General features: G+C 47.5%; 1 protein-coding gene across 4 annotated transcripts in view; it reads right to left on the bottom strand.

Moving 5' to 3' along the window:
- The window catches only part of LOC137348179 (gasdermin-A2-like), a 47,262-nt gene extending 41,009 nt beyond the window's left edge, over positions 1 to 6,253 (bottom strand). The window contains exon 1 of one of the 4 annotated variants that reach the window (XM_068013496.1): positions 6,168 to 6,253. The gene's annotated coding sequence lies outside the window, so the exon portion shown is untranslated. The remainder of the gene's footprint in view (positions 1 to 6,167) is intronic. The other 3 variants (XM_068013499.1, XM_068013497.1, XM_068013498.1) reach the window with 3 other exon arrangements.
- Between the last annotated feature and the right edge of the window lie 6,224 nt (positions 6,254 to 12,477).

The raw sequence follows: 12,477 nt of genomic DNA, 5'->3' as shown, positions 1-12,477 counted from the left end.
ACCTCCATTCAGTCCGCAAGCGTGACCCCAAGCTTCCCGTCGCTCGTCACTTCAATTCCTCACCTTGTTCCCATTCTGTCCTTGGCCTGTTACAATGTTCCAATGAAGCTCAACTTAAGTACCTCATTTTTTGATTGCCCACTTTACAGCCTTCGGGACTCAACATTAGAGTGCAATAACTTTAGATCATAACCTCTGCCCCCATTTTTTCTTTTTTTTTGCTGGTTTGGTCCCCCAACCCCCCACCCCCCCCCCCCCGCCCCACCTTGTTTCTTTCTTTGTCTTTGGACGGCTATTTGCAACATCCAGACACATCTTTTGTTTCTTCCTTTGGCTTTGTACCATAAAACCTTTTGTCATTTAATCTCTCCTGCGCCCCCACCATATCACAGGCCTTCCCTTTTGTTCTTCTTCCTCACCACCCTCACCACCACCCCCCCCCCCCACCCCCACTTTCGCTTGCTTAAAACCTATTACATTTCAAACACTGTGTATTTCCAGCATTTCTTGTTTTTGTTTTAGATTTCCGGCATCCACAGCATTGTACTTGAAATGTTGGGTTCCTGTATTCCTGTAAAAAGCTGGTGAGTACAGCATTGTCAGCGATGCTGTCTTTCAGACCAGACAATAAACCAAAGCCCCAGCTGCCTGTTCAGCTGTGTGTAAACCTCTCATGCTGCTCAATGCATCACAGCCCGATCATTCACTCATCAGCACTCATTCAGAATGTCAGTCTCAGGACCATGCGAATGATTCATTATGTCTTCTGAACTATGTACCATCAAAAAAATTCTCTTTTCTCAGATGTGCATGTGTCAGCTGTGGCTCAGTTAGTAGCACTCTTGCCTCTGAATGACAAGGTTCTGGGTTTAAGTCCCACTCCAGGGCTTGAGCACACAAATCAAGGCTGACCCTCCAGTGCAGTATTGAGGGCGTGCTGCACTGTCAGAGGTGTTGTCTTTTGGATGAGATGCTAATCTGAGGCCCCGTCTGCCTGCTTGAGAGGATGTAAAAGATTTTTTTGAAGAAGAGCAGTGGAGTTCTCCCCGGTGTCTTGGCCAATATTTATCCCTCAATCAACATCATGAAAACAGATTATCTGGTCGGTATCACATTTGTTTGTGGGAGCTTGCTGTGCGCAAATTGGCTGCCACCTTTTCTGCAACAGTGACTACACTTCAAAGGTATTTCATTGGTGATAAAGTGCTTTGAGATGTCAAGTGGTCGCGAAAAGTGCGAACTAAATGCAATACTGTCATTTTTCTATACATGCAGAGGTTTCCCTTATGGGACTAAATAGCTGGGATATGGTGCCTCATATTGTAGATTGCACTGGTTTTATTGAAGTAGCAAGTCTTTGGATCGAATTACCCTTTCTTGCTTCATCCTTTCATATGTTTGTGTAAGGCACATTATGTAAATTTTAATCTAAACCTGTTGGAGTTTAGTTTTCTCTGGGAGCACAGCGTTTAAAGTGACATTAATGAGTGCTCTACCAAAGGAAATTAAACCTCCTGGAGTTGCTAGAAGGAGAAACAAAATCATTAGCCTAGGTTCCCAATCCTGATCACTACCAAGATTGCATGGATGTCTGCTGAGTGAGTGATGTTCTTATTTTAAACTTCTTACCGAGCTCTTTGTTATCCAACATTGAATTAAAATTGAATGACTTCATCAAACTTTAAAACCATGTTACATACTGCAGCTGTCTGGGATGGACAGCATTGCACACAGCAGTCCATCTAATAGGTTTTTAAGCTATTTTACAGACTCTGAGGGTGCCTGTAATTTTTGCGGCCTGGACGAGACTGTGGTCCATGCCTTTGTGTAATGCGAGAGGTTGCAGATCCTCTGTCATGAGTTGAAGGGAGCTGCTCTCAATCACTGGCTCCACTTCAGTTCCAAGCTCCTGATCTTTGGCCACCCGCTGCAGAAGTGGCGGGGAAAGGGGTGGGTGAAGAATTGAAGGGCCCCCTCGTGAGTCTGCTCTTGGGTCTGGCCAAGGTGGCCCTTCACAGGTCCAGGATGGGCATGAACTGTGGGGATGGTCTGTCTGTCGGCCTCTCTCCTGCAGCAATCTGCATGACCAGGTGGTCCTGGAGAAGGAGCATGCAGCCGGTAAGTTTGAGGTCTTCTGTGATTGGCGGGCACCACAGGGACTGGACTGTGTATTGGACACAGGTAGTAATAATATTATTTAAGTTTATAAGTTTCCGTTTGTCTTTTTATGATTTAGTTTTTCATTAGTTGTGCCCCTTTTGCAAAAGGCAACTGCAGCCATTCAAACCTGAACAAACTCCATCTTCAATCCTGGCTACAACACTCTGTCTCAATCCACTTGTTAAATTGATAGACATTATTATTGGGATGTGGGTATCACCCTTGAGACATCTTCTTGAACTACTGCAGGCTGTGTGGTGTAGGTGGACCCACAGTACTTTCTTCTGCTATGGCATTCTAGGCCATTTCAGCAGGCAGTTAAGAGTCAACCACATTGCTGTGGATCTGCAGTCACATGTAGGCCAGACTGGGTAAGGTTAGCCAATTTCCTGCTCTTCAGGGCAGTAGTGAACCAGATGGGCTCTTCTCAGCATCAGTAGTTTCACATCATTATTGATGAGAGTAGCATTTTATTCCCAATTATTAATTAATTAATTGCATTTTAACCAGCTGCTGTGCTAGGATTTGAACTCAGGTCTCCAGAGCATTAGTCCAGTAACATTACCACTTTGCTACCATCCCCATGACATTTAGACACTGATTAAGAGAATAACTCAAAATGACATGCTCAAATCAATTAGCATTTACTGTAAACATTGATAAGTGCTCACATAATAGTCTAGAAATTACCAATATTAGCAGAAAAACATCTAACGCATTCTAATGAGTTTTTGATGTTCATTATTTTAGCTGAGTGACAGCCCATTTTAAATGAATGGGTTTCCATGTAAGTTGAAATAGCGTACATTTGAAAAAGGAAAACCCCGGTATATTTTCCTCCTGGAATGCTCATAGCAGTTTCCAGGTGACTCATCTTTAATTCCTGGAGACTCCAGTGCAGTGCAGGAGGGTTGGCAACTCTGGCTCGCCAGCCAGCTCTCTCTGCTGCTTTAGGAACCAGAAATGTTCAAGATGAGACTGTTGTCTCAAAGAGCTAGCACAGGCACAAAGGGATGAATGGCCTCCTTCTATGCTGTAACACTCGATGATTCTATGTTATAGTCTTTATTTAGTGTGTTTCAGTAACTCATCTCTTTACTACACAGAATTTCTGTCCACCTCACAGTATGTAGGGGCCAATTAACTCCCCTTACCCACTCAGCCCGATAGATGCTACTTAACCCCAGCAACAAAAGTCAGTCACAGCTCTGTGCCTGATTTCCAAACTGCCAGAAACCCAACCTACACTTAGGATGAGGCCCGCACCAGGAAACTGGCCAGGGTCAGGTTGAAATTGGCATGGAGGCAATTAAGTCAACTTTCAATGGGTGGTAATTCACAGCCGCAAGCTTCGCAGCTTCCATGAGTTGCTCTCACTGCAGGCGGAATCTTATCAGCCCCACGGAGGCGGGGTTGGAGACAGAACTGGGAGCAAAATTTGAAAATAATGCATTGAGTTGGCTACCTGGAGTTCCCACCGCTGAGCGATCTTGCTGGAGGCAGGGTCAACGTGGCAGTGGCTACACGCCCGACAGCAGCAGGTAGCCAATTAGACCAATTAAGACATCAAATGGGGGCAGGTTCTCATGCGATCAGGATCTTCCTCGTTGGACCACACTCCCCTCCGCCGCCCCCCCGACCCCCACTGAGGCCGGAGCTTGGCAGGTACTTGGAGGCAGCCTCCTGGCAGCAGGCCAGGGGGCCATCAACGCCTCCTCTTAATCCCCCATCAAGGAACCACTGGAATGAGAAGGGCACAGCTGTGACAACAAGCAAGCCTGTGGAGGGAGCTCCCCCTCTACCACGATGGGCTGACAGCCCTGGCCATTCTTCAGAGTGGGTGCCTCCATTTTGAATCGCCCTCGCACTCCCCTACCTACCTCAGCAGCGCCCACCTCTCCATCCAACCCTTCAGACCCTCTGATTGGGCCTCCCACCTCTGGAACTCGCCCGCCATCCTTAATTGGACAGCAAATAGGGAGGCGGTCTCTTAACCGGCTGCCTCCCATGCGATCGTGGTGCTTTGCAGCAAGCCAACACCACAGGGGGTCAGGACCTACTTTTGGTCCTAGCTGCAGAAAAATTTCAAAGTTGGTAAGATTCCACCCTTTAAGTGCAGTTCATTGCCAGATCATGAATTAGAAAATACACAAGAAATATTTGGGGCCTTTAACCTGGGAAAAGGTGAAATCTTAGCAAAAAATAAAGTCTTCAGTAAAATATGCCTTTTGTGTTGTTCATTGATCGAAAAGGTCAGAGTGTGGTAAATCATTGAGGCTACTCTGTGCCAACGCCCCCTGTGCAGCACGTTGTACGAGCATGAAACCATCTGCGGAGATCACACTTTACCAATATGGGAAATAGTTGGTGTGCCATTATTTTTTAAGAAATGAAATCAATCACTAATTGAAGATTGAGATTTTGTGTCCGTTCTGCTATCAAATATTTACTGTAAGCTCCATCGGTGACTGCTGTTTGACTGTACTCACTTAAACGGTAACTTTAAATATTTGGTTATGTAGTGTTCAATTGATCTGTTTGATTGTTTTAGTCTGTTTACTGATCGATGTTCAGTGTGCTTAATTGCTTAAGCCTGTGGGTGGAGCTTAAAAGTTAAGGAACTGAAACCATAGAGAAGGTTCTGGAATAAACAGACCTGAGTTCTGGTTGAGACAATGGCCGGGATTTTATAATGGCGACAGGGGTCTTGACATCCAGAAAAGGTGACGTCGAGATCCCTGTGTCACCTCTTCTCCAGAAGGCCCGCCAAATCTAGTGCCCATCGGGAACTTAAGTGGACAGCAGCAGAACTTCCACAGGATCAAGAACCCTGGCGCCAGACATCCCGCCCTTGGAGAGCTGCTGGCCAATCAGAGACTGACAGGTCTTCCACCTGAGCAGCACCATCGCGGACAGTGGTGGCTGCTGCCGGCGGAACACCTACGCAAGACCCAGAAGCATTGCTGGACCCAGGCTACAGATAGGTCAGGGTGGGAGGGGTCTCACAGGATGGGGGTCGTGGGGGAGGTGGGTGTAGTGGGGGGCATTAGCAAGGACAGTGGGGTGGCTTTCTGCAGGCACCCCCCCTTCCCGATGCCAGGCTCCTTGTTCAGGCACTAAGTGCCTTTTAATGAGGGACCACCCCGGAGCCAGGAAGCAGCCTGCACAGTTTTTCATGCTGTGCTTCCCGTGAGGCGACAGGGCCACCACATGGCTAATAGCGGCAGCCACAGGATGAAGGCCTTAATTGGGCATTAATTTCCTGTTAAGGGCCTCAAGCGGTGGTGGAGCAGGAAGGCCATTCATAGGCCTTCCCGTCCCGGACTTAATTTTGGCTGGTGGCGGGGTCCCCTCCCCCGCCACCAACCCACCCGATTTTATGTTCTTCCCGCCTATAAACCCACCATGGGGGAACAGCATAAAATTCCCCCCAATGTGTCGAAATCTTGTAAGTGCTAAGATATTTTCAAGTACTGTAAATAAACCTGTTGTTGGTTTAGAACTAGTGTCCTCTCTGCATTGCTCTGAGATAAATCAGAGATATAAAATATCCTGCAAATCAGCGAATATGTAACAGGTTAGAACAGCTAATGCAGTTGAATTACATTGCACATTTACAGGGATTTAGTGCTGTTCTGTTCTTCCTGTATCAAAAAAAGGAAAGTGGATGATAAACCAGCTGCTTTTAGCAGACGTTTTTACTTCCCTTCCTGTGGGGATGTGCCTGGCCTTGTTTTAACACCAGTCCTCATTTAAATCAGGTGAGGTCACAGTGTGGTAAATCATTGAGGCTTCTCCGTGTCAACTTCCCCTGTGTAGCACGTCGGTATGAACATGAAACCATCTGCGGAGATCACACTTTACCAGTATGGAAAATAGTTGGCGTGCCATTGTTTGAATTATTTTTTTTTAAGAAATGAAATTAAAAAGGCAAGACCTGTCTGAAGAAAGGCAGAGGATAATGTAAGGGGCAAACTGACCCTAAATAAAAAGAGTTTAAGGCTTACCTTGAAGTCAGAGATGGGCTGTGCTCCCTTCAGCAACTTGTTTATTCGCCGTCTGGTTTAGCATTTGATATGTACACATCGGCTGTAAGCAATTTCACAGGATGTGGTTAAACTTAATTTCTGCAATGAAACAGTTTCATGAGGAGGCTCCAATACTTTGGGGTTTGTTACACTGAGATTAGACTTTTGATATATTTAAACAGCCAGCTGGATTTTATGATACTTACTAATGATTGGGGATTAAGAATCATACAGCACAGAAAGAGGTCATTTGGCCCATCGTGCCTGTGCTGGCTCTTGGAAAGAGCTATCCAATTATTCCCACACCCTTGCTCTTTCCCCATAGCCCTGCATTTTTTTCCTTTTCTAGTATGTAACCAATTGAACAGTTTTTTTTATCTCCCCCCTCCCTCCATGCCCCACCCACACCCCCACCCCTCTCTCCTCAGGAGCCCATTTTCTTGTGAGCCCAGGCAGCGACGCTTTCAGACTATTCGACTAGATGAGGCTTCATATCCTGATTTTACATTGATTTCCAACATGTACTTTACCAGCAAGGGTCACTAGATCATGATCAGGAGAGAATTCTGGAAGGGTTTTCCCCTCTATAGGCTAAGGGTGCTGAGGTTATCTGTACAGCCTACAACCCCCTCCTATGTATTGTTCTGAGATTCCATACAAATCCCTTGTGATAAGAATAACTCATTGTTCCCATGTGTCAAAGCACCACAAATCCATTGATGAAACATTCTTCTATTTGGTACTTCTAGTTAAAGGCCTGCTCAGGTAAGGGGAAAAAAACCCCAACCCGAACCCAACAGAACAACATCGGCCCCGAGCCCGACCCGAGCCTGACCCGACCACTGGAATGTTCACTTTACCTACCTTCCGATTCCGAATCTGCAGGAAGCTGCAGCATGAGCACGATGACGTCCTAGAGATGCTCACGCACTCACTGCGCAGACTCAGAATTTCCCTCCTTGACGTCCCGACTCCCACCTCAGGTAGGCTTTTCAACTTTTGACACTTACTAATCTCAACTTCCCAGCAGAGCAAAATGTAATAATTACTGTGTGTGTCCAACCCCGACCCGGACCTGGCCCGACTGGACCCGAGCCTGAAAGCCGGACCCGGAAGAGTAGCACGACCCGACCCGAACCCGACACATGTCGTCGGGTCCCATCGGGTTCGGATCGGGTAGCAGGCCTTTATTTTTAGTGACTGTACTTTCCTTTGGAAAGTATTTGAGTAAAAAGAGCGGCCTGCATAATTTTTACCCTTTTGTTTGTGATGAAATTGGCATGTGCCAGACGGGCTGAAAGTTCCTGCACAATTACTGCCGGCACGAAATGAAGGCCTGCAGCCTCATTCCCCAGCCTGGTTTCCTTTGCTCAGACTGCCCAGCCCACATGTTGGAGGGAGCTGCGTCCTGGGTACATTTCACATTCTCTCAATGCCACTCATGTCATTGCCAATCCTGGGAGCCTCCAGAAGATGGTAGTTTTGAGGGCAGCAACAGTAGTTGTTATGTTTATGCCGGGTTGCAGGGTTTAGTCTGTAATATCTGATTTGACTCGGAGCAATGCAGTTATCACACTTGTGTTAAATAACCAACTGGTTTATTTACAAGACTTTAAACTACATTAGTCCTTACACAATTTCAGTACATGTCCCTCAGAGCAGCCAGTATTCTGTAAAAGCTTCCAGCACTCTTAGTTTCACTTTTGACTTTGCAGCTCCACCCGGAGGCTTAAGCAATCAAACACTGTGAACACAGATAAGTGGACAGAGTGATACAATCAAACCCTGATCAATCAAACACTACATTAGTCCTGCTCAGAGGATTGCTGGAGGGAGTGGGGTGGGGGGAGGGGTGGGCAACAGCAGAAGGCTCTGCTTGGTGCTGTAGCCAATTGAAAACAAAATGAAAACTTCAGGGCTTTTTGCCCCTTTAACATGTCCCCTTTAAGATAAATTCCTTTAACCTGCCTTCTCCTCTTTTGGTGCTGTAAGGGTTAACTTCGGGGGTTGGGCAGCGGGCAGAAGCCCCACACCGCCCCACCCCCAGCAGCAAACCCATCCGGAGGAACAGCTGCCCCATAGCATTAACATTGGTGATGGTGACCATTTAAATAGAACATAACTAAATAAAATGAAAATCTGCTTTAAAAGATGGCCTTTGTTGATGTCCCACTATTCCTGTATTATTCCTGAAGTGTTTGCAACTTCCCACTGATTACAATGAAACATTAAGATGCATTTCCTGCTGCTTTTCAAGTGATTTCTTCCAAAAAGGGATTTTTATAAAGCAAATCAAGCCTGCCATTGATTACCTACTTTTAATATTCCTGTCCTGTGAGGCAAGGCAGCTGAATCAGGAGGAGATGATGAATTCTGTCTCTGTTTGAACTCCCTTTATTTGGTAGTGAGATTTGTTCAGTTTTGAAGCTATCTTTCTCAAGTAGTTTCACTGCGTTAAGTGTGGTGAGTGCTGGGGACAGCAGTTCTTATCCACTCTGCACCCAATATTCTCATCAAGCACTCCAACAGGCCAGATAGAGAAGGAATGGTAAACTTCACTTTACCCTGCTTCGCCAGTGTCAATTTCAAAATTCACATCCCTGTTTTTTGACTGATTCCTGGGATGAGAGGGTTACCTTATGAGGAAAGGTTGGGCCGGTGTTCATTGGAGTTTAGAAGGATGAGAGGTGATCTGACACTTCCCTTCCGTTCCTCGACTTCTCTGTCTCCATCTCTGGGGATAGGTTGTCTACTAATATCCATTATAAGCCCACCGACTCCCACAGCTACCTGGACTACACTTCTTCACACCCTACCTCCTGTAAGGATCCAATCCATTCTCCCAGTTTCTCCGCCTCCGACGCATCTGCTCTGATGATGCTACCTCCCATGACGGTGCTTCTGATATGACCTCCTTTATCCTCAACCGAGGATTTCCCCCCACTGTGGTTGACAGGGCCCTCAACCGTGTCCGGCCCATTCCCCGCAGCTCGACCCTCACCCCTTCCCCTCCCTCCCAGAACCGTGACAAGGTTCCCCTTGTCCTCACTTTTCACCCCATCAGCCTCCATATCCAAATGATCATCCTCCGCCATTTCCACCACCTCCAGCGTGATGCCACTACCAGTCGCATCTTCCCTTCCCTTCCCCTGTCAGCATTCTGAAGGGATCGTTCCCTCCACGACACCCTGGTCCACTCCTCCATTACCCCCACCACCTCGTCCCCGTCCCATGGCACCTTCCCCTGCAATCGCAGGAGGTGTAATACCTGCCCATTTACCTCCTCTCTCCTCACTATCCCAGGCCCCAAACACTCCTTTCAGGTGAAGCAGCGATTTACTTGTACTTCTTTCAATGTAGTATACTGTATTCGCTGCTCACAGTGTGGTCTCCTCTACATTGGGGAGACCAAGCGCAGACTGGGTGACCGCTTTGCGGAACATCTCCGCTCAGTCCGCAAGCAGGACCCTGAGCTTCCGGTTGCTTGCCATTTCAACACTCCCCCCTGTTCTCGTGCTCACATCTCTGTCCTGGGATTGCTGCAGTGTTCCAGTGAACATCAACGCAAGCTCGAGGAACAGCATCTCATCTACCGATTAGGCACACCACAGCCTGCCGGACTGAACATTGAGTTCAATAATTTCAGAGCATGACAGCCCCCCATTTTACTTTCATTTTTAGTTATTTTTTTCTTCCTTGTTTTTAGATTCTTTTTTTACATTTTTTACAATTTTTTTTGCATTTATTTCATTTCATCTTAGTTTGTTCAGTTTGCTTACCCACTGTTTTTTTTCAGGTTTGCACTTGCTGCTGTTCAATATTCAGTGTATTAACACCGAATCTGTACTAATGCTTTGTCTTTCAACACACTATTAACATATTGTTTGCCTTTGCTCCGTGACCTTTTGGTCAGCTATGTGGCCTGGTCCAATCTAGACCTCCTTTGTTATCTCTTGCCCCACCCCCACCTCACTTGCTTATAACCTGTGACTTTTCTAATATTTGTCAGTTCCGAAGAAGGGTCACTGACCCAAAACGTTAACTCTGCTTCTCTTTTCACAGGTGCTGCCAGACCTGCTGAGTGGTTCCAGCATTTCTTGTTTTTATTTCAAATTTCCAGCATCCGCAGTATTTTGCTTTTATTTTAGTGTTTAATTCACTGCCACTTCTCTTCCAGGAATCCCTACCTTGAAGAAGTTCTGCTCTTCTCTCCGAATGGATTTTCGTTTGTCTCTTTTACCTTGTTCACCTTCATTGCTTTCTATTTCCCTCCTGGTGTTTGATAAGCTATCTACCAAAACTCGTTTTCACAGCCACATCTCCTTCCTCAGTGACTGTCTCCGGCTCCGACTTATTCCACGTGGATTCCAACTGCAGTTTCACCCATCATGCTTTGAAACCACCCAGGATCACAGGTATCTCCGAGAAATACAACGTTCCTCGGACTGCTACTCTCGCCGCATCCTGAGATCCACACTCAGTGCTATGCGCTGCCACATGCACACACTGAACCTCTCTCTCCAGCAGCACCGCCTCACCTTATCGCAAAGCTGTTCTACTCCGCAGTTTCATTTCATCTTTCGTCTCATCCGACGCATTAACAAAAAACTTTTTTTCATCCTTTCAGGTGTTAAGGAACGCAAGCTCCAGCAGCTGATGGGGACTAATGCCCCTCCAGATCCTCCTTCTGCTTCACTTCCCTCTGACCCCACCCCTTCTGATCTGACCCCTTGCCGTGTATTCACTATACCCTCTGACCTCCCCCTCTCTGATGCTGAGCGTTCTGTCCTCAGCAAAGGTGTCAGTTTTATCCCCTTACGCCCCCACCTCAATGAATTTCGCGCTCGGCATGTCGCTGAGCTCTTCTTCCGTCGCCTCCGCCTCCGGGCTCACTTCTTTGACCAGGAGTCCTCCCCCCGACCAGCAGACCCATTCACCCGCCTCCAGCATTGTCCCTCTACCTGGACCCCTCCCCCTGGCCTCTTACCCGTTCTTGATCTCTTCATTGAAAACTGTCGGCGAGACATTGGTCATCTCAATTTCTCTGCCCCCCTCACTCACTCTAACCTGTCCCCCTCTGAACTTGAGGCACTCCGTTCTCTCAGGTCTAACCCCGACATGGTCATCAAACCTGCAGACAAGAGTGGTGCTGTTATCGTATGGCGTACCGACCTCTACCTTGCAGAAGCTCAACGCCAACTCACGGACACTTCTTCCTACCTCCCTCTGGACCATGACCCCACCACCGAACATCAAGCCACTGTCCAAAGGACTGTCACTGACCTCATCTCCTCTGGAGATCTTCCCTCTACAGCTTCCAACCTCATAGTCCCACAACCCCAGACAGCCCGCTTCTACCTCCTTCCCAAAATCCACAAACGGGACTGTCCCGGCAGACCCATTGTGTCAGCCTGCCTCTGCCCCACTGAACTTATTTCTTCCTATCTAGACTCTATCTTTTCTCCGCTGGTCCAGTCTCTTCCCACCTACATCCGTGACTCTTCTGACGCCCTACATCATTTTGACAATTTCCAGTTTCCTGGTCCCAACCGCCTCCTCTTCACTATGGACGTTCAATCGCTCTACACCTCCATCCCCCACCAGGATGGTTTGAGGGCTCTCCGCTTCTTCCTGGAACAGAGGCCCAACCAGTCCCCATCTACCACCACCCTTCTCCGCCTGGCTGAACTTGTTCTCACATTGAACAACTTCTCCTTCAACTCCACACACTTCCTTCAAGTAAAAGGTGTCGCTATGGGTACCCGCATGGGTCCTAGTTATGCCTGTCTTTTTGTGGGATATGTCGAGCACTCTTTGTTCCAGTCCTACTCAGGCCCCCTCCCCAACTCTTTTTCCGGTACATTGATGACTGTATCAGTGCCGTTTCCTGCTCCCGCCCCGAACTGGAAAACTTTATCAACTTTGCTTCCAATTTCCACCCTTCTCTCACCTTTACATGGTCCATCTCTGACACTTCCCTTCCCTTCCTCGACTTCTCTGTCTCCATCTCTGGGGATAGGTTGTCTACTAATATCCATTATAAGCCCACCGACTCCCACAGCTACCTCGACTACACTTCTTCACACCCTACCTCCTGTAAGGACTCCATTCCATTCTCCCAGTTTCTCCGCCTCCGACGCATCTGCTCTGATGATGCTACCTTCCATGACGGTGCTTCTGATATGACCTCCTTTTTCCTCAACCGAGGATTTTCCCCCCACTGTGGTTGACAGGGCCCTCAACCGTGTCCGGACAATTCCCCGCACCTCTACCCTCACCCCTTCCGCTC

Source organism: Heterodontus francisci, chromosome 33 (assembly GCF_036365525.1).
Source record: "Heterodontus francisci isolate sHetFra1 chromosome 33, sHetFra1.hap1, whole genome shotgun sequence".
Taxonomy (NCBI): Eukaryota; Metazoa; Chordata; class Chondrichthyes; order Heterodontiformes; family Heterodontidae; genus Heterodontus; species Heterodontus francisci.
This window is presented reverse-complemented; position numbering and strand designations above follow the sequence as displayed.